Genomic DNA, 19,344 nt, shown 5'->3' with positions numbered 1-19,344 from the left:
CCTGGTCTTCCTGTGAAACCTGGGCTCCTTGGCAAGGGCAATAGCTCCAGTGTTGTCACAGAAGAGAGTCATCGGGCCCGACGCATTGCGTATGACTCCTAGGTCGGTAATGAACTCCTTCACCCAGACTGCTTCTTGTGCTGCCTCCAAGGCTGCCATGTACTCCGCTTCACATGTAGATCTCGCCACAACGCTTTGCTTGCAACTGCACCAGCTTACTGCCCCACCATTCAAAATATACATGTATCCGGTTTGTGACTTAGAGTCATCAAGATCTGTGTCGAAGCTAGCATCGACGTAACCCTTTACGACGAGCTCTTCATCACCTCCATACACGAGAAACATGTCCTTAGTCCTTTTCAGGTACTTCAGGATATTCTTGACCATTGTCCAATGTTCCATGCCGGGATTACTTTGGTACCTTCCTACCAAACTTACGGCGAGGTTTACATTAGGTCTGGTACACAGCATAGCATACATGATAGACCCTATGGCCGAGGCATAGGGGACGGCACTCATCTTTTCTCTATCTTCTGCCATGGTCGGGCATTGAGCCGTGCTCAATCTCGTACCTTGCAATATAGGCAAGAACCCCTTCTTTGACTGATCCATTTTGAACTTCTTCAATATCTTGTCAAGGTACGTACTCTGTGAAAGACCAATGAGGCGTCTCGATCTATCTCTATAGATCTTGATGCCTAATATATAAGCAGCTTCTCCAAGGTTCTTCATTGAAAAACACTTGTTCAAGTAGGCCTTTATGCTTTCCAAGAATTCTATATCATTTCCCATCAACAGTATGTCATCCACATACAATGTGAGAAATCCTATAGAGCTCCCACTCACTTTCTTGTAAATGCAGGCTTCTCCATAAGTCTGCATAAACCCAAATGCTTTGATCATCTCATCAAAATGAATGTTCCAACTCCGAGATGCTTGCACCAGCCCATAAATCGAGCGTTGGAGCTTGCACACCTTGTCAGCATTCTTAGGATCGACAAAACCTTCCGGTTGCATCATATACAATTCTTCCTTAAGGAAACCATTAAGGAATGCCATTTTGACATCCGTTTGCCATATCTCATAATCATAGAATGCGGCAATTGCTAACATGATTCGGATGGACTTCAGCTTCGCTACGGGTGAGAAAGTCTCATCGTAATCAACCCCTTGAACTTGTCGATAACCCTTAGCGACAAGCTGAGCTTTATAGATGGTCACATTACCATCCGCGTCTGTCTTCTTCTTAAAGATCCATTTATTTTCTATGGCTCGCCGATCATCGGGCAAGTCAGTCAAAGTCCATACTTCGTTTTTATACATGGATCCTATCTCGGATTTCATGGCTTCCAGCCATTTGTCGGAATCCGGGCCCGCCATCGCTTCTTCATAGTTCGAAGGTTCACCGTTGTCTAACAACATGATTTCCAAGACAGGGTTGTCGTACTACTCTGGTGCGGAACGTGTCCTCGTGGACCTACGAAGTTCAGTAGTAACTTGATCTGAAGTTTCATGATCATCATCATTAACTTTCTCCCTAGTCGGTGCAAGCACCTCAGGAACATTTTCTTGAGCTGCGCCACTTACCGGTTCAAGAGGTAATACTTCATCAAGTTCTACTTCCCTCCCACTTATTTCTTTCGAGAGAAACTCTTTCTCTAGAAAGGACCCATTCTTGGCAACAAAGATCTTGCCTTCGGATCTGTGGTAGAATGTATACCCAATAGTTTCTTTAGGGTATCCTATAAAGACGCATTTTTCCGACTTGGGTTCGAGCTTTTCAAGTTGAAGTTTCTTGACATAAGCATCGCATCCCCAAACTTTTAGAAATGACAGCTTAGGTTTCTTCCCAAACCATAATTCATACGGTGTCGTCTCAACGGATTTCGACGGAGCCCTATTTAAAGTGAATGCAGCAGTCTCTAAAGCATAGCCCCAAAATGACAGCGGTAAATCGGTAAGAGACATCATAGATCGCACCATATCCAATAGAGTGCGATTACGACGTTCGGACACACCATTACACTGAGGTGTTCCAGGCGGCGTGAGTTGTGAAACTATTCCACATTTTCTTAAGTGTGTGCCAAATTCGTGACTCAAGTATTCTCCCCCACGATCTGATCGCAAGAACTTGATTTTTCTGTCACGTTGATTCTCAACCTCACTCTGAAATTCCTTGAACTTTTCAAAGGTCTCAGACTTGTGTTTCATTAAGTAGACATACCCATATCTACTCAAGTCATCAGTGAGGGTGAGAACATAACGATAGCCACCGCGAGCCTCAACACTCATTGGACCGCACACATCAGTATGTATGATTTCCAATAAGTTGGTTGCTCGCTCCATTGTTCCTGAGAACGGAGTCTTGGTCATTTTACCCATGAGGAATGGTTCGCACGTGTCAAATGATTCGTAATCAAGAGACTCAAAAAGTCCATCTGCATGGAGCTTCTTCATGCGTTTGACACCTATGTGACCAAGGCGGCAGTGCCACAAGTATGTGGGACTATCATTATCAACCTTACATCTTTTGGTATTCACACTATGAATATGTGTAGCATTACGCTCGAGATTCATTAAGAATAAACCATTCACCATCGGAGCATGACCATAAAACATATCTCTCATATAAATAGAACAACCATTATTCTCGGATTTAAATGAGTAGCCATCTCGTATTAAACGAGATCCTGATACAATGTTCATGCTCAAAGCTGGCACTAAATAACAATTATTGAGGTTTAAAACTAATCCCGTAGGTAAATGTAGAGGCAACGTGCCGACGGCGATCACATCGACCTTGGAACCATTCCCGGCGCGCATCGTCACCTCGTCCTTCGCCAGTCTCCGCTTATTCCGCAGCTCCTGCTTTGAGTTACAAATGTGAGCAACCGCACCGGTATCAAATACCCAGGAGCTACTACGAGTACTGGTAAGGTACACATCAATTACATGTATATCACATATACCTTTAGTGTTGCCGGCCTTCTTGTCCGCTAAGTATTTGGGGCAGTTCCGCTTCCAGTGACCACTTCCCTTGGAATAAAAACACTCAGTCTCGGGCTTGGGTCCATTCTTTGGCTTCTTCCCGGCAGCTTGCTTACCGGGCGCGGCAACTCCCTTGCCGTCCTTCTTGAAGTTCTTCTTACCCTTGCCTTTCTTGAACTTAGTGGTTTTATTCACCATCAACACTTGATGTTCCTTTTTGATTTCCACCTCTGCTGATTTCAGCATTGAATACACCTCAGGAATGGTCTTTTCCATCCCCTGCATATTGAAGTTCCTCACAAAGCTCTTGTAGCTCGGTGGAAGCGACTGAAGGATTCTGTCAATGACCGCGTCATCCAGGAGATTAACTCCCAGCTGAGTCAAGCGGTTATGCAACCCAGACATTCTGAGTATGTGCTCACTGACAGAACTATTTTCCTCCATCTTACAGCTGAAGAACTTGTCGGAGACTTCATATCTCTCGACCAGGGCATGAGCTTGAAAAACCATTTTCAGCTCTTCGAACATCTCATATGCTGCGTGTCTCTCAAAACGCTTTTGGAGCCCCGGTTCTAAGCTGTAAAGCATGCCGCACTAAACGAGGGAGTAATCATCAGCACGTGACTGCCAACCGTTTATAACGTCTTGGTTCTGTGGGACAGGTGCGTCGCCTAGCGGTGCTTCTAGGACATAATCTTTCTTGGCAGCTATGAGGATGATCCTCAGGTTCCGGACCCAGTCCGTATAGTTGCTGCCATCGTCTTTCAGCTTGGTTTTCTCTAGGAACGCGTTGAAGTTGAGGACAACATGGACCATTTGATCTACAAGACATATTGTAAAGATTTTAGACTAAGTTCATGATAATTAAGTTCATCTAATCAAATTATTCAATGAACTCCCACTCAGATAGACATCCCTCCAGTCATCTAAGTGCAACATGATCCGAGTTAACTAGGTCATGTCCGATCATCACGTGAGACGAACTAGCCAACATCGGTGAACATCTTCATGTTGATCGTATCTTCTATATGACTCATGCTCGACCTTTCGGTCTTCCGTGTTCCGAGGCCATGTCTGTACATGCTAGGCTCGTCAAGTCAACCTAAGTGTATTGCGTGTGTAAATCTGGCTTACACCCGTTGTATTCGAACGTTAGAATCTATCACACCCGATCATCACGTGGTGCTTCGAAACAACGAACCTTCGCAACGGTGCACAGTTAGGGGGAACACTTTCTTGAAATTATTATGAGGGATCATCTTATTTAAGCTACCGTCGTTCTAAGCAAATAAGATGTAAAACATGATAAACATCACATGCAATCAAATAGTGACATGATATGGCCAATATCATTTGCTCCTTTTGATCTCCATCTTCGGGGCTCCATGATCATCATTGTCACCGGCATGACACCATGATCTCCATCATCATGTTCTCCATCATCGTGTCTTCTTGAAGTTGTCTCGTCATCTATTACTTCTACTACTATGGCTAACGCTTTAGCAATAAAGTAAAGTAATTACATGACGTTTATGTTGACACGCAGGTCATAAATAAATAAAGACAACTCCTATGGCTCCTGCCGTTTGTCATACTCATCGACATGCAAGTCGTGATTCCTATTACAAGAACATGATCATCTCATACATCACATATATCATTCATCACATCCTTTGGCCATATCACATCACAAAACACTTGCTGCAAAAACAAGTTAGACGTCCTCTAATTCTTGTTGCAAGTTTTTACGTGGCTGCTATAGGTTTCTAGCAAGAACGTTTCTTACCTACGCCAAAACCACAACGTGAATTGACAATTTCTATTTACCCTTCATAAGGGCCCTGTTCATCGAATTCGATCCGACTAAAGTGGGAGAGACAGACACCCGCCAGCCACCTTATGCAACTAGTGCATGTCAGTCGGTGGAACCAGTCTCACGTAAGCGTACGTGTAAGGTCGGTCCGGGCCGTTTCATCCCACGATGCCGCCGAATCAAGATAAGACTAGTAACGGCAAGAAAATTGACAATATCGACGCCCACAATTGCTTTCTGTTCTACTCGTGCATAGTAACTACGCATAGACCTAGCTCATGATGCCACTGTTGGGGAACGTAGCAGAATTTTAAAATTTTCTATGCATCACCAAGATCAATCTATGGAGTCATCTAGCAACGAGGGAGAGAGGAGTGCATCTACATACCCTTGTAGATCGCGCGTGGAAGCGTTCAAGAGTACGGGGTTAATGGAGTCGTACTCGACGTGATCCAAATCACCGATGACCAAGTGCCGAACGGACGGCACCTCCGTGTTCAACACACGTACGGTTGGGAAGACGTCTCCTCCAACTTGATCCAGCAAGGGGGAAGGAGAGGTTGATGAAGATCCAGCAGCACGACGGCGTGGTGGTGGAAGCAACGGTGATCTCGGCAGGGCTTCGCCAAGCGCAGGGAGACGGAGGAGTGTCACGGGAGGGAGAGGGAGAGGCCAGGGGCTTGGGTGCGGCTGCCCTCCCCCACTATATATAGGGTGCCTAGGGGGGCGCCGGCCCTAGGAGATCTAATCTCCTAGGGGGGCGGCGGCCAAGGGTGTGCCTTGCCCCCCAAGGCAAGGGTGGCGCCCCCCATCCCTAGGGTTTCCAACCCTAGGCGCAGGGGGAGGCCCAAGGGGGGCGCACCAGCCCACTAGGGGCTGGTTCCCCTCCCACTTCAGCCCATGGGGCCCTCCGGGATAGGTGGCCCCACCCGGTGGACCCCCGGGACCCTTCCGGTGGTCCCGGTACAATACTGATTACCCCCGAAACTTTCCCGATGGCCGAAACTTGACTTCCTATATATAAATCTTCACCTCCGGACCATTCCGGAACTTTTCGTGACGTCCGGGATCTCATCCGAGACTCCGAACAACTTTCGGGTTACCATATGCTAATATCTCTACAACCCTAGCGTCACCGAACCTTAAGTGTGTAGACCCTACGGGTTCGGGAGACATGCAGACATGACCGAGACGCCTCTCCGGTCAATAACCAACAGCGGGATCTGGATACCCATGTTGGCTCCCACATGCTCCACGATGATCTCATCGGATGAACCACGATGTCGAGGATTCAATCAATTCGTATACAATTCCCTTTGTCAATCGGTACGTTACTTGCCCGAGACTCGATCGTCGGTATCCCAATACCTCGTTCAATCTCGTTACCGGCAAGTCACTTTACTCATGCCGTAATGCATGATCCCATGATCAACCACTTGGTCACATTGAGCTCATTATGATGATGCATTACCGAGTGGGCCCAGAGATACCTCTCCGTCATACGGAGTGACAAATCCCAGTCTCGATTCGTGCCAACCCAACAGATACTTTCGGAGATACCTGTAATGTACCTTTATAGTCACCCAGTTACGTTGTGACGTTTGGCACACCCAAGGCACTCCTACGGTATCTGGGAGTTGCACAATCTCATGGTCTAAGGAAATGATACTTGACATTAGGAAAAGCTACATCAAACGAACTACACGATCTTTGTGCTATGCTTAGGATTGGGTCTTGTCCATCACATCATTCTCCTAATGATGTGATCCCGTTATCAATGACATCCAATGTCCATAGTCAGGAAACCATGACTATCTTTTGATCAACGAGCTAGTCAACTAGAGGCTCACTAGGGACGTGTTGTGGTCTATGTATTCACACATGTATTACGATTTCCGGATAACACAATTATAGCATGAACAATAGACAATTATCATGAACAAAGAAATATAATAATAACCATTTTATTATTGCCTCTAGGGCATATTTCCAACACTTTACGGCTTAGAACCAACGTCATGGAGCATATGAGATGATCCATGAGTTGAAGTTAATATTTCAAGCAAATGCCCGGATTGAGAGATATGAAGTCTCCAATAAGTTCTATAGCTGCAAGATGGAGGAGAATAGTTCTGTCAGTGAACATATACTCAAAATGTCTGGGTATCATAATCACTTGACTCAACTGGGAGTTAATCTTCCTGTTGATAGTGTCATTGACAGAGTTCTTCAATCAGTGCCACCAAGCTACAAAAGCTTCATGATGAACTATAATATTCAAGGGATGAATAAGACTATTCCTGAGCTCTTCGCAATGCTAAAAGCCGCGGAGGTAGAAATCAAGAAGGAGCATCAAGTGTTGATGATCAATAAGACCACCAGTTTCAAGAAAAAGGGCAAAGGGAAGATGAAGGGGAACTTCAAGAAGAACAGCAAACAAGTTGCTGCTCAGGAGAAGAAACCCAAGTCTGGACCTAAGCCTAAGACTGAGTGCTTCTACTGCAAGCAGACTGGTCACTGGAAGCGGAATTGCCCCAAGTATTTGGCAGATAAGAAGGATGGCAAAGTGAACAAAGGTATCTGTGATATACATGTTATTGATGTGTACCTTACTAATGCTCGCAGTAGCACCTGGGTATTTGATACTGGTTCTGTTGCTAACATTTGCAACTCGAAACAGGGGCTACGGATTAAGCAAAGATTGGCTAAGGACGAGGTGACGATGCGCGTGGGAAATGGTTCCAAAGTCGATGTGATCGCGGTCGGCACGCTACCTCTACATCTACCTTCGGGATTAGTATTAGACCTAAATAATTGTTATGTGGTGCCAGCGTTGAGCATGAACATTATATCTGGATCTTGTTTGATGCGAGATGGTTATTCATTTAAATTAGAGAATAATGGTTGTTCTATTTATATGAGTAATATTTTTTATGGTTATGCACTCTTGAAGAGTGGTCTATTTTTGCTAAATCTCGATAGTGGTGATACACATATTCATAATATTGAAGCCAAAAGATGCAGAGTTGATAATGATAGTGCAACTTATTTGTGGCACTGCCGTTTAGGTCATATCGGAGTAAAGCGCATGAAGAAACTCCATACTGATGGACTTTTGGAACCACTTGATTATGAATCACTTGGTACTTGCGAACCGTGCCTCATGGGCAAGATGAATAAAACACCGTTCTCCGGAACTATGGAGAAAGCAACAGATTTGTTGGAGATCATACATACAGATGTATGTGGTCCAATGAATGTTGAGGCTCGTGGCGGATATCGTTATTTTCTCACCTTCACAGATGATTTAAGCAGATATGGGTATATCTACTTAATGAAACATAAGTCTGAAACATTTGAAAAGTTCAAAGAATTTCAGAGTGAAGTTGAAAATCATCGTAACAAGAAAATAAAGTATCTACGATCTGATCGTGGAGGAGAATATTTGAGTTATGAGTTTGGTTTTCATTTGAAACAATGCGGAATAGTTTCGCAACTCACGCCACCCGGAACACCACAGCGTAATGTTGTGTCCGAATGTCGTAATCGTACTTTACTAGATATGGTGCGATCTACGATGTCTCTTACTGATTTACCGCTATCGTTTTGGGGATATGCTTTAGAGACGGCCACATTCACCTTAAATAGGGCACCATCGAAATCCGCTGAGACGACGCCTTATGAACTATGGTTTGGTAAGAAACCAAAGTTGTCGTTTCTGAAAGTTTGGGGCTACGATGCTTATGTGAAAAAGCTTCAACCTGATAATCTCGAACCCAAATCGGAGAAATGTGTCTTCATATGATACCCAAAGGAGACTGTTGGGTATACCTTCTATCACAGATCCGAAGGCAAGACTATTGTTGCTAAATTCGGAGTTTTTCTAGAGAAAAAGTTTCTCTTGAAAGAAGTGAGTGGGAGGAAAGTAGAACTTGATGAGGTAACTGTACCTGCTCCCTTATTGGAAAGTGGTTCATCACAGAAAACGGTTTCTGTGACACCTACACCAATTAGTGAGGAAGTTAATGATGATGATCATGAAACTTTAGATCAAGTTGTTACTGAACCTCGTAGGTCAACCAGAGTAAGATCCGCACCAGAGTGGTACGGTAATCCTGTTCTGGAAGTTATGTTACTAGACCATGACGAACCTATGAACTATGAAGAAGCGATGGTGAGACCAGATTCCACAAAATGGCTTGAGGCCATGAAATCTGAGATGGGATCCATGTATGAGAACAAAGTGTGGACTTTGGTTGACTTGCCCGTTGATCGGCAAGCAATTGAGAATAAATGGATCTTCAAGAAGAAGACTGATGCTGACGGTAATGTTACTGTCTATAAAGCTCGACTTGTTGCAAAAGGTTTTCGACAAGTTCAAGGGATTGACTACGATGAGACCTTCTCACCCGTAGCGATGCTTAAGTCTGTCCGAATCATGTTAGCAATTGCCGCATTTTATGATTATGAAATTTGGCAAATGGATGTCAAAACTGCATTCGTGAATGGATTTCTGGAAGAAGAGTTGTATATGATGCAACCAGAAGGTTTTGTCGATCCAAAGGGAGCTAACAAAGTGTGCAAGCTCCAGCGATCCATTTATGGACTGGTGCAAGCCTCTCGGAGTTGGAATAAACGCTTTGATAGTGTGATCAAAGCATTTGGTTTTATACAGACTTTTGGAGAAGCCTGTATTTACAAGAAAGTGAGTGGGAGCTCTATAGAATTTCTGATATCATATGTGGATGACATATTGCTGATTGGAAATGATATAGAATTTCTGGATAGCATAAAGGGATACTTGAATAAAAGTTTTTCTATGAAAGACCTCGGTAAAGCTGCTTACATATTGGGCATCAAGATCTATAGAGATAGATCAAGACGCTTAATTGGACTTTCACAAAGCACATACCTTGACAAAGTTTTGGAAAAGTTCAAAATGGATCAAGCAAAGAAAGGGTTCTTGCCTGTGTTACAAGGTGTGAAGTTGAGTAAGACTCGATGCCCGACCACTGCAGAAGATAGAGAGAAGATGAAAGATGTTCCCTATGCTTCGGCCATAGGCTCTATCATGTATGCAATGCTGTGTACCAGACCTGATGTGTGCCTTGCTATAAGTCTAGCAGAGAGGTACCAAAGTAATCCAGGAGTGGATCACTGGACAGCGGTCAAGAACATGCTGAAATACCTGAAAAGGATTAAGGATATGTTTCTCATTTATGGAGGTGACAAAGAGCTCATCGTAAATGGTTACGTTGACGCAAGCTTTGACACTGATCCAGACGATTCTAAATCACAAACCGGATACGTGTTTATATTAAACGGTGGAGATGTCAGTTGGTGCAGTTCTAAACAAAGCGTCCTGGCGGGATCTACGTGTGAAGCGGAGTACATAGCTGCTTCGGAAGCAGCAAATGAAGGAGTCTGGATGAAGGAGTTCATATCCGATCTAGGTGTCATACCTAGTGCATCGGGTCCAATGAAAATCTTTTGTGACAATACTGGTGCAATTGCCTTGGCAAAGGAATCCAGATTTCACAAGAGAACCAAGCACATCAAGAGACACTTCAATTCCATCCCGGATTTAGTCCAGGTGGGTGACATAGAAATTTGCAAGATACATACGGATCTGAATATTGCAGACCCATTGACTAATCCTCTTCCACGAGCAAAACATGATCAACACCAAGTCTCCATGGGTGTTAGAATCATTACTGTGTAATATAGATTATTGACTCTGGTGCAAGTGGGAGACTGAAGGAAATATGCCCTAGAGGCAATAATAAAGTTATTATTTATTTCCTTATTTCATGATATGTAGCGACCAGACCTCAAACAGTCTGATCTCTGTGCTCCGGTGTCATCCCTGGATCAGTAATGCTGACACCACACAGTACTCGGAGGATTTATAACAGAGTAGCAATCACACACTTATTACATCGAGTGTCTCAATAGAGAACTTATTACAATAAATATGGCTTAAGGCCATCTAATAACGATAACAGCGGAAGGCTTGGAAGATAAGTGAGTCCATCAACTCCAATGGCATCACTGAGTATAGAACCACGACCTAAAAACTCCTTAATCGTCGTCTGAAAAGTCTGCAACATTAACGTTGCAGCCCGAAACGGGTCAACACATGGAATATGCTGGCAAGGTAACACATAGAGAGTAATGGAATGAAAGCTATACTATATGCATATTTGGCTGGTGGAAAGCTCTATGGTTACAGTTTTGCGTAAAGCTAATTTTTCCCTACTACAAAGGAATAAATTTTATTTATCTATCATGGTGGTTGTTAAACATTGAGAATGGTTGACAGCATCCTCAATCCCAATTAAACATCATCATTACAGAACCCAACAAAATTAATTTAGAGTAACATATTGAGATTCACATGATAATCCAGGTACTAGATACTGAAGATGTCCATAACCGGGGACACGGCTAACCATGATTAGTTCAATACACTCTGCAGAGGTTTGCACACTTTTCCCCACAAGACTCGATCGCCTCCGTTTGGTTTCTCGCACTACATGGTGTTTGAGAAGACGGATGACCAAGACATAGTCTTTCAGAAGCGCTAGCACCTTACGATCGGGTAGACCGTACCACCTACATCTGCTAGTCTACCACTGTAAGAGTTCGCACAACTTAGTCAACTATGCTAGAGCCCATAATAGCTTGTGGCTGCACACGGAAGTTTCTAGTATGAAAAATCTCATGATCCCTTTGAGCCTGGGTGGCGGTCCAAAAGAAAACAGGCAAATCCGTGATTACCCAGGTGCCTCAATCCACCCAGATGTGTGTTTAAGTAGCCACCTTAAATAAACCATTAATTAACAAACTCACATCTGTCATGGATATCACTCACCCAATCCACGTCTACTAGCATAGCATGGCATAATGGCAAACGTAGAAGTAACTCCCAAAGGTTTGATAATATAACAGGTAATAGGTACTACCTCAACTACTTCCCATCCCACAATTTAATTAGATCCTAAGCATGCAATGTTTGAGGTTTGACCTAATGCAATAAAACTGGGTAGTAGGAAAGGTATGATCAAGTGTTACTTGCTTTCCTGATGATCCGCGAAACCTAGAGATTCGAAGTAACAGGCGGCGCACTCCGGGTATTCTATCACAGACAAACAAACAAGTATACAATTAGTACTCATCTAATGCACATGTGAAAGTCAAATAAGAGAATTAACCAGAAAGTTCAACTTAAGAACTCCGGTTTGCAAAAAGAATCAAATCGAACGAAGCAACGAAAGTCAAACGGCGAAAGAAAACAACTTCGTTCTATTAATCTGGATCTAAGTCAAATTTTACAGTAGCAATAACTTGTTTAAGTTGGTTAAACGGATAGAGGGTTTTGAGAGAAACTCCAGGCGCTTGAATCGCCTGATTCCGATAAACGAGCGAAAAGTTATACTAAAACGAAAATCACGATCAGAAAAATCACGGATTTAATCCGAGAAAAAGAAAAACGACGAACGTTCGCTAGAACGAACGAACGGACGAACGCTCGCTAATTAAATAAATAGGAAAACCGATCTATTTAAAAAACCGAAACTAAAAAAACTGACGAAAAACCGAACGGTTTTTTGAAAAAAATGGCGGCATGGATTCCGAGGCGAGGCGAACCTCGGGTGGCGGGTCGGCGGCGGCGTCGGCGGCGGGCGGCGGCGGCGGGGCACTCGGGCGGCTAGTGTTTCGGGGGCGGCGGCTGGGCCTCGGGCTGCCTCCCTCCGGCTTATAAAGCCTTGGCGGGCCGGAGTCCCGGTTGGACACGGCCCGTAGGTCGGTGCGCGTTTTTTTCAAATATTAACACGCAGAAGAAAAATAAAAAGGAATACTAAACGGACTCCAAAAATTCCGAAATAAAATTTCCCGGGCTTCTAAAATCAAGCCGCACAAGGTGAACATTTATTTGGGGCCTAAATACAATTTTGAAAAACGCACATATTTCCTAATTCAAATAAAATAAAGAAAAACTCCAAAATTAAATCTTATTTGATTTTATTATTAAATCCTCAATATTTCTTTATTTTGGGAAAGTCATTTTATTCCCTCTCTCATATTTTTGTAATAGAAATAATTGATGATAAAATAATAAAAATCAAATGATCCTATTCTCAAAATTAGAGAAAACTCAAATATGAAAATAATGAATTTCCCAACTCTCTCCGTGGGTCCTTGAGTTGCGTAGAAATTTCTAGGATCAAACCATAGCAAAATAAAATATGATATGCAATGATGATCTAATGTATAACATTCCAAATTGAAAATTTGGGATGTTACAAACCTACCCCCTTAAGATGAATCTCGCCCTCGAGATTCGGGTTGGCTAGAAAATAGGTGAGTGTGGTCCTTGAGCAAATCTTCCTCTCGCTCCCAGGTGGCTTCATCCTCTGTGTGGTGGCTCCACTGAACCTTGCAAAACTTGATAACCTTGCTGGGAGTGACTCGGCTGGCAAACTCGAGAATCTTAACTGGTTTCTCCTCATAGGTCAAATCGTTATACAACTGAATTGTTTCCAATGGCACTGTGTCTCTAAAGGGTATGCCAGCCATCTCTGCATGGAACTTCTTCAACTGAGAAACATGGAACTCATTATGAACTCCTGACAATCCTTCGGGCAATTCCAACTTGTAGGCCACTTCTCCCATACGCTCCAAAACTCGATATGGTCCTACAAATCGTGGCGCTAACTTTCCCTTAACACCAAAACGCTTTGTTCCCCGAAGTGGACATACTCGAAGATAAGCTCTATCTCCAACTTCGTAAACTGTCTCCTTGCGTTTAGAATCTGCATAACTCTTCTGTCTGTACTGAGCTACCTTGAGCCTATCGCGAATCAATTTCACCTTCTGTTCAGACTCTCTAATCAAATCAGGCCCAAACAACTGGCGGTCTCCAACTTCGTCCCATGACTACGGTGTCCTGCACCTCCTTCCGTACAAAGCTTCGAAAGGGGCCATCTTTAAACTGGTTTGGTAACTGTGTTGTAAGAGAACTCTGCATATGGCAAATTGTCGTCCCAACTAGATCCGTAATCTAGCACACAAGCTCTCAGCATATCCTCCAAAATCTGATTGACTCTCTCGGTCTGTCCATCTGTCTGTGGATGAAAAGCTATACTGAATTCTAGCCTGGTACCCAAAGTTTCATGCAACTGCTTCCAGAACTTTGAGGTAAACTGGGTTCCTCTATCTGATACGATACTCCTCGGAACTCCATGCAGACATACGATCCTGGTCATGTATATCTTTTCCAACTTAGCACTGGTGTAAGTGGTCTTTACTGGGATGAAATGAGCTACTTTCATCAACCGATCGACTATAACCCAAATCGAGTCATAGCCTGAACGAGTCCTGGGTAATCCCGTGATAAAATCCATGCCTAACTTATCCCACTTCCATTCGGGTATCGACAAATGGTTGTAACAATCCTGCTGGCTTCTGATGCTCTGCCTTTACTCTCTGACACACATCACAAACTGCTACATACTCTGCAATATTCTTCTTCATTCCAGTCCACCAGAAAATATCTTTCAAATCTAAATACATCTTGGTATTTCCTGGGTGAATCGAATATGGTGAATCGTGTGCCTCTTGCAAAATTAGCTTCCTAATCTCCGGGTCATTGGGCACATAAACACGGTCTTCAAACCATAGGGTGTCGTGCTCATCCTCACGAAATTCTTTAGCCTTTCCTTCGCTTATTTTCTCCTTTATAGAGGCAATCTCCTTGTCAGTCTTCTGAGCTTCTCTGATTCTATCCATCAAAGTTGACTGAATCTCCAATGCTGCTACATAGCCTCTCGGAACTAATTCCAAACATAGTTCACGAAGATTTTCTGCTAACTCCCTTGGTATTTCTCCCGTCATTAATGTATTGACATGACTCTTACGGCTTAATGCGTCAGCTACTACATTAGCCTTTCTAGGATGGTAATGCAATCTCATATCGTAATCCTTGATGAGCTCCAACCATCTCCTTTGTCTGAGGTTTAACTCCTTCTGTGTGAAAATGTATTTCAAAATCTTATGATTCGTGTACACCTCACAATGGTTTCCAATCAGAAAATGTCTCCAAGTCTTTAATGCATGCACTACGAAAATGTTTCCAATCAGAAAATGTCTCCAAATCATGCATTGCATAATTCAACTCATGAGGTTTCAGTTGTGTTGAGGCATATGAAACAACTCTCCCTTCCTGCATAAGCACTACTCGAAGTCCTTGACGTGAAGCGTCGCAATACACCTCATAGTCATTGGTCTGATCTGGCAAAATCAACACTGGTGAAGTAACCAAGCGTTTCTTCAACTCCTGGAAACTAGCCTCACATTCCTTAGTCCATTTGAACTTGGTATCCTTCTTTAATAACTCCGTCATAGCCTTTGCAATCTTTGAGAAATTCTCAATGAATCTCAGGTAGTATCCTGCGAGTCCAAGAAAACTCCGGATCTCTCCAACCGTGGTTGGTTCTTCCCACTTGGTCACAGTATCAACTTTTGTGGGATCAACTACTATTCCTTCTCCGGATATAACGTGTCCGAGGAATCCTACTTCCTTCAACCAAAACTCACATTTGCTGAACTTGGCATACAACTGATGTTCTCTGAGCTTACCAAGTACCAAACGCAAATGCTCCTTATGTTCCTCTTCATTTTTTGAGTAAACCAGGATATCATCAATGAACACCATGACGAACTTATCCAAGAACTCCATAAACACTTTGTTCATCATGTTCATAAAATAGGCAGGTGCGTTAGTCAGACCAAATGACATAACGGTATACTCGTACAGCCCATACCTGGTGGTAAAAGCTGTCTTAGGAATATCCTGTTCTCGAATCTTCAACTGGTGGTATCCTGATCGCAGATCGATCTTGGAAAATACCTTAGCTCCTTGCAATCGATCAAACAAATCATTGATCATTGGTAGTGGGTACTTATTCTTGATTGTTACTTCATTCAATCCCCGACAACCATCCTTAACGATCCATCCTTCTTCTCCACTAGAAGTACTGGCGATCCCCAAGGCGAAGAACTTGGGCGAATATATCCCTTATCCAGTAACTCTTTAATCTGCTTCTTAATTTCCACCAAATCCTTTGCAGGCATCCTGTATGGTCTCTTTGATATTGGCCCTGTGCCTGGCAATAGCTCAATCAAAAACTCAATATCTCTATCCGGTGGCATGCCTGGAAACTCTTCTGGAAATACTTCAGGGAATTCCCTTACCACTGGTACTTCCTCCTACACAACTCCTATTAAACAATTTACTTGAGTCCTCTTTGGCACATGTCGGGATACATACTTGATCCTTCTCCCTTCTTGGGTGGTAAGTAAGATTGACTTACTAGCACATTCAATATTCCATTCATACTTTGATAACCAATCCATGCCTAATATCACATCCAATCCTTGGGATTCCAATACTATTAGGTCTGAGGGAAAAACATAGTTACCAATCCTTAATGGTAACCGATCACACCATCGACTAGCCATATATTCTGCTCCAGGCGAGGTTACTAACATGGGTGACCTAAGGGCTTGGGTTGACAGGTTATACTTATCCACAAATCCCCTTGAGATGTATGAATGCGATGCACCAGTACCAAAAAGAACGAGTGCAGTAAATGACTTAACCAAAAACTTACCTATTACTGCATCTGGCTGAGCTTCAACCTCCTCCACGCTAACGTGGTTCACCTGTCCCCTGTTGAAAGGGTTCGGCTTCTTCCTAGAGCTTCCATTGCTATTTCCATTTTGTAATTCAGGACATTCATTTGCATAATGTCCAGTCTTCGAACACTTAAAGCAAGTGACTTGGTTCAGGTCTTTCTTGGCTGGGGTTGATGGGTTGGTGCGGTTCTGGCCGTTGCTTCCTCCATTACCATTACCATTCCTGGTGCCATTGTGATTGTGCGAGCTACCTCCTCCATGGGTATGCTGAAAATGTCCTCCCGGTCTAGGGGTAAAACGTGGCTTCTGCTGAGCTCCTGAATTGTACTTTCCTTGTCCATACTTCCTCTTGCGGTTCTCAATTTGCTGCTGCTTGACTTCAATCATAAGAGCACGATCTACCAACTCCTGGTAGTTGTTGAAGGTTGCCACCATCAACTGTATGCTCAACTCATCATTTAGTCCTTCTAGAAACTTCTCCTGCTTAGCTGCATCCGTAGCAACGTCATCTGGGGCATAACGTGCTAGCTTACTAAAGTCCTCCACATACTGGCCAACTGTCCGTCCTCCTTGGCGCAAGTTGCGAAACTCGCGCTTCTTCATGGCCATGAGTTGTCATTTGATTAACGGGATCACATAATTAGGAGAATGATGTGATTGACTTGACCCATTCCGTTAGCTTAGCACTTGATCGTTTAGTTTGTTGCTATTGCTTTCTTCATGACTTATACATGTTCCTATGACTATGAGATTATGCAACTCCCGTTTACCGGAGGAACACTTTGTGTGCCACCAAACGTCACAACGTAACTGGGTGATTATAAAGGTGCTCTACAGGTGTCTCCAAAGGTACTTGTTGGGTTGGCGTATTTCGAGATTAGGATTTGTCACTCCGATTGTCGGAGAGGTATCTCTGGCCCCACTCGGTGATGCACATCACTATAAGCCTTGCAAGCATTGCAACTAATGAGTTAGTTGCGGGATGATATATTATGGAACGAGTAAAGAGACTTGCCGCTAACGAGATTGAACTAGGTATTGAGATACCGATGATCGAATCTCGGGCAATTAACATACCGATGACAAAGGGAACAACGTATGTTGTTATGTGGTCTGACCGATAAAGATCTTTGTAGAATATGTAGGATCCAATATGGGCATCCAAGTCCCGCTATTGGTTATTGACCAGAGAGGTGTCTTGGTCACGTCTACATAGTTCTCGAACCCGTAGGGTCCGCACGCTTAATGTTCGTTGACGATATAGTAGTATATGAGTTATGTATGTTGATGACCGAATGTTGTTCGGAGTCCGGGATGAGATCACGGACATGACGAGTAACTCCGGAATGGTCCGGAGATAAAGTTTGATATATGGGATAATAGTGTTTGGTCACCGGAAGGGGTTCCGGATGTTTCCCGAAATGTTTGGGTACGAGAACACTTTATTTGGGCCAAAGGGGAAAGCCCACAAGGTTTTTGGAAAGCGCAAAAGGAAGTTTTGCGGAGTCCAGGGGCCAGACGCCAGGGTCCCTGGCGTCTGCGTCCAGACGCCGGGAACCCTGGCGTCTGGCCCTGGAGTCCGAGAAGGACTCTTGCCTTTCGGGTAAAACTGACTTTGTGGAGGCTTTTACTCCAAGTTTCGACCCCAATGCTCAAAATATAAATAGAGGGGTAGGGCTAGCACCCAAGACACATCAAGAAACACCAAGCCGTGTGCCGACAACCCCGTCCCCTCTAGTTTATCCTCCGTCATAGTTTTCGTAGTGCTTAGGCGAAGCCCTGCGAAGATTGTTCTTCACCAACACCGTCACCACGCCTCGTGCTGCCGGAACTCATCTACTACTTCGCCCCTCTTGCTGGATCGAGAAGGCGAGGACGTCGCTGAGTCGAACGTGTGTGCAGAACTCGGAGGTGCCGTGCTTTTGGTACTTGGATCGGTCGGACCGTGAAGACGTACGACTACATCAACCGCGTTGATATAACGCTTCCGCGAACGGTCTACGAGGGTACGTAGACAACACTCTCCCCTCTCATTGCTATGCATTACCATGATCCTGCGTGTGCGTAGGAATTTTTTTGAAATTACTACGTTTCCCAACAGATATCTCTTATAAATATCGTCTATGTGTTATCAATCTTTGTAAGACGAAATACTCCCAAGACTTTGATAAAGAGGATGCAATTAGACAAGAGTAACGATACCATCACTCTTTCACCTAGATGAATTTGATTGTCAACAAAAGTTTTTGATAGTCCCTAGAGTCACCCATTCAAAAAGACAAGAAGTCTTGAATGATAAACATACTTGGATCTGGGACGACCCCCTCCCCCCTAGAACTCGTTGAATCACAAGATCGTCACCATGGTGTCGAGGAAAGATGTCAATTCCACATATAATCAAACCAGCAAAAAAAATTAGACACAATAATATAAACTTATCATATCTGAATAATCAATCGGCAAAGACATATACCCCTCTTGCTTCATGCCAACGCTAAAAAGAATGAGAGTATTTTATTCGCACAAAACTACGATCACCACTAGGCGCTGATGAAAAACACAAACTTTTGAAGATCCGACTCCTCCCCCCCTCCCCCCCTCTTAGCGCCAAGACGACAACCAAAGGCAAGAGGACTAAGTTTATCTCTTGTGGCAGCGAAAAAGGCCCCATATATGAGGCATAAGTCGTTTGCTCGGCAGTCCGTTGCGTAAGTTTTTTTAGACAAAGTTGCATAAGTTATTGGCTGCAAAGAGGGAGAACGCCTCATGTGGACTGGCTCAATTTGGTGTTGTGCTAGGTATTGCTCAACCACCGGCTTTCAGTTGACATTTTTGTTCTTGTT

This window comes from Triticum urartu, chromosome 2 (genome assembly GCF_003073215.2).
Source record: "Triticum urartu cultivar G1812 chromosome 2, Tu2.1, whole genome shotgun sequence".
NCBI lineage: Eukaryota > Viridiplantae > Streptophyta > Magnoliopsida > Poales > Poaceae > Triticum > Triticum urartu.
This window is presented reverse-complemented; position numbering follows the sequence as displayed.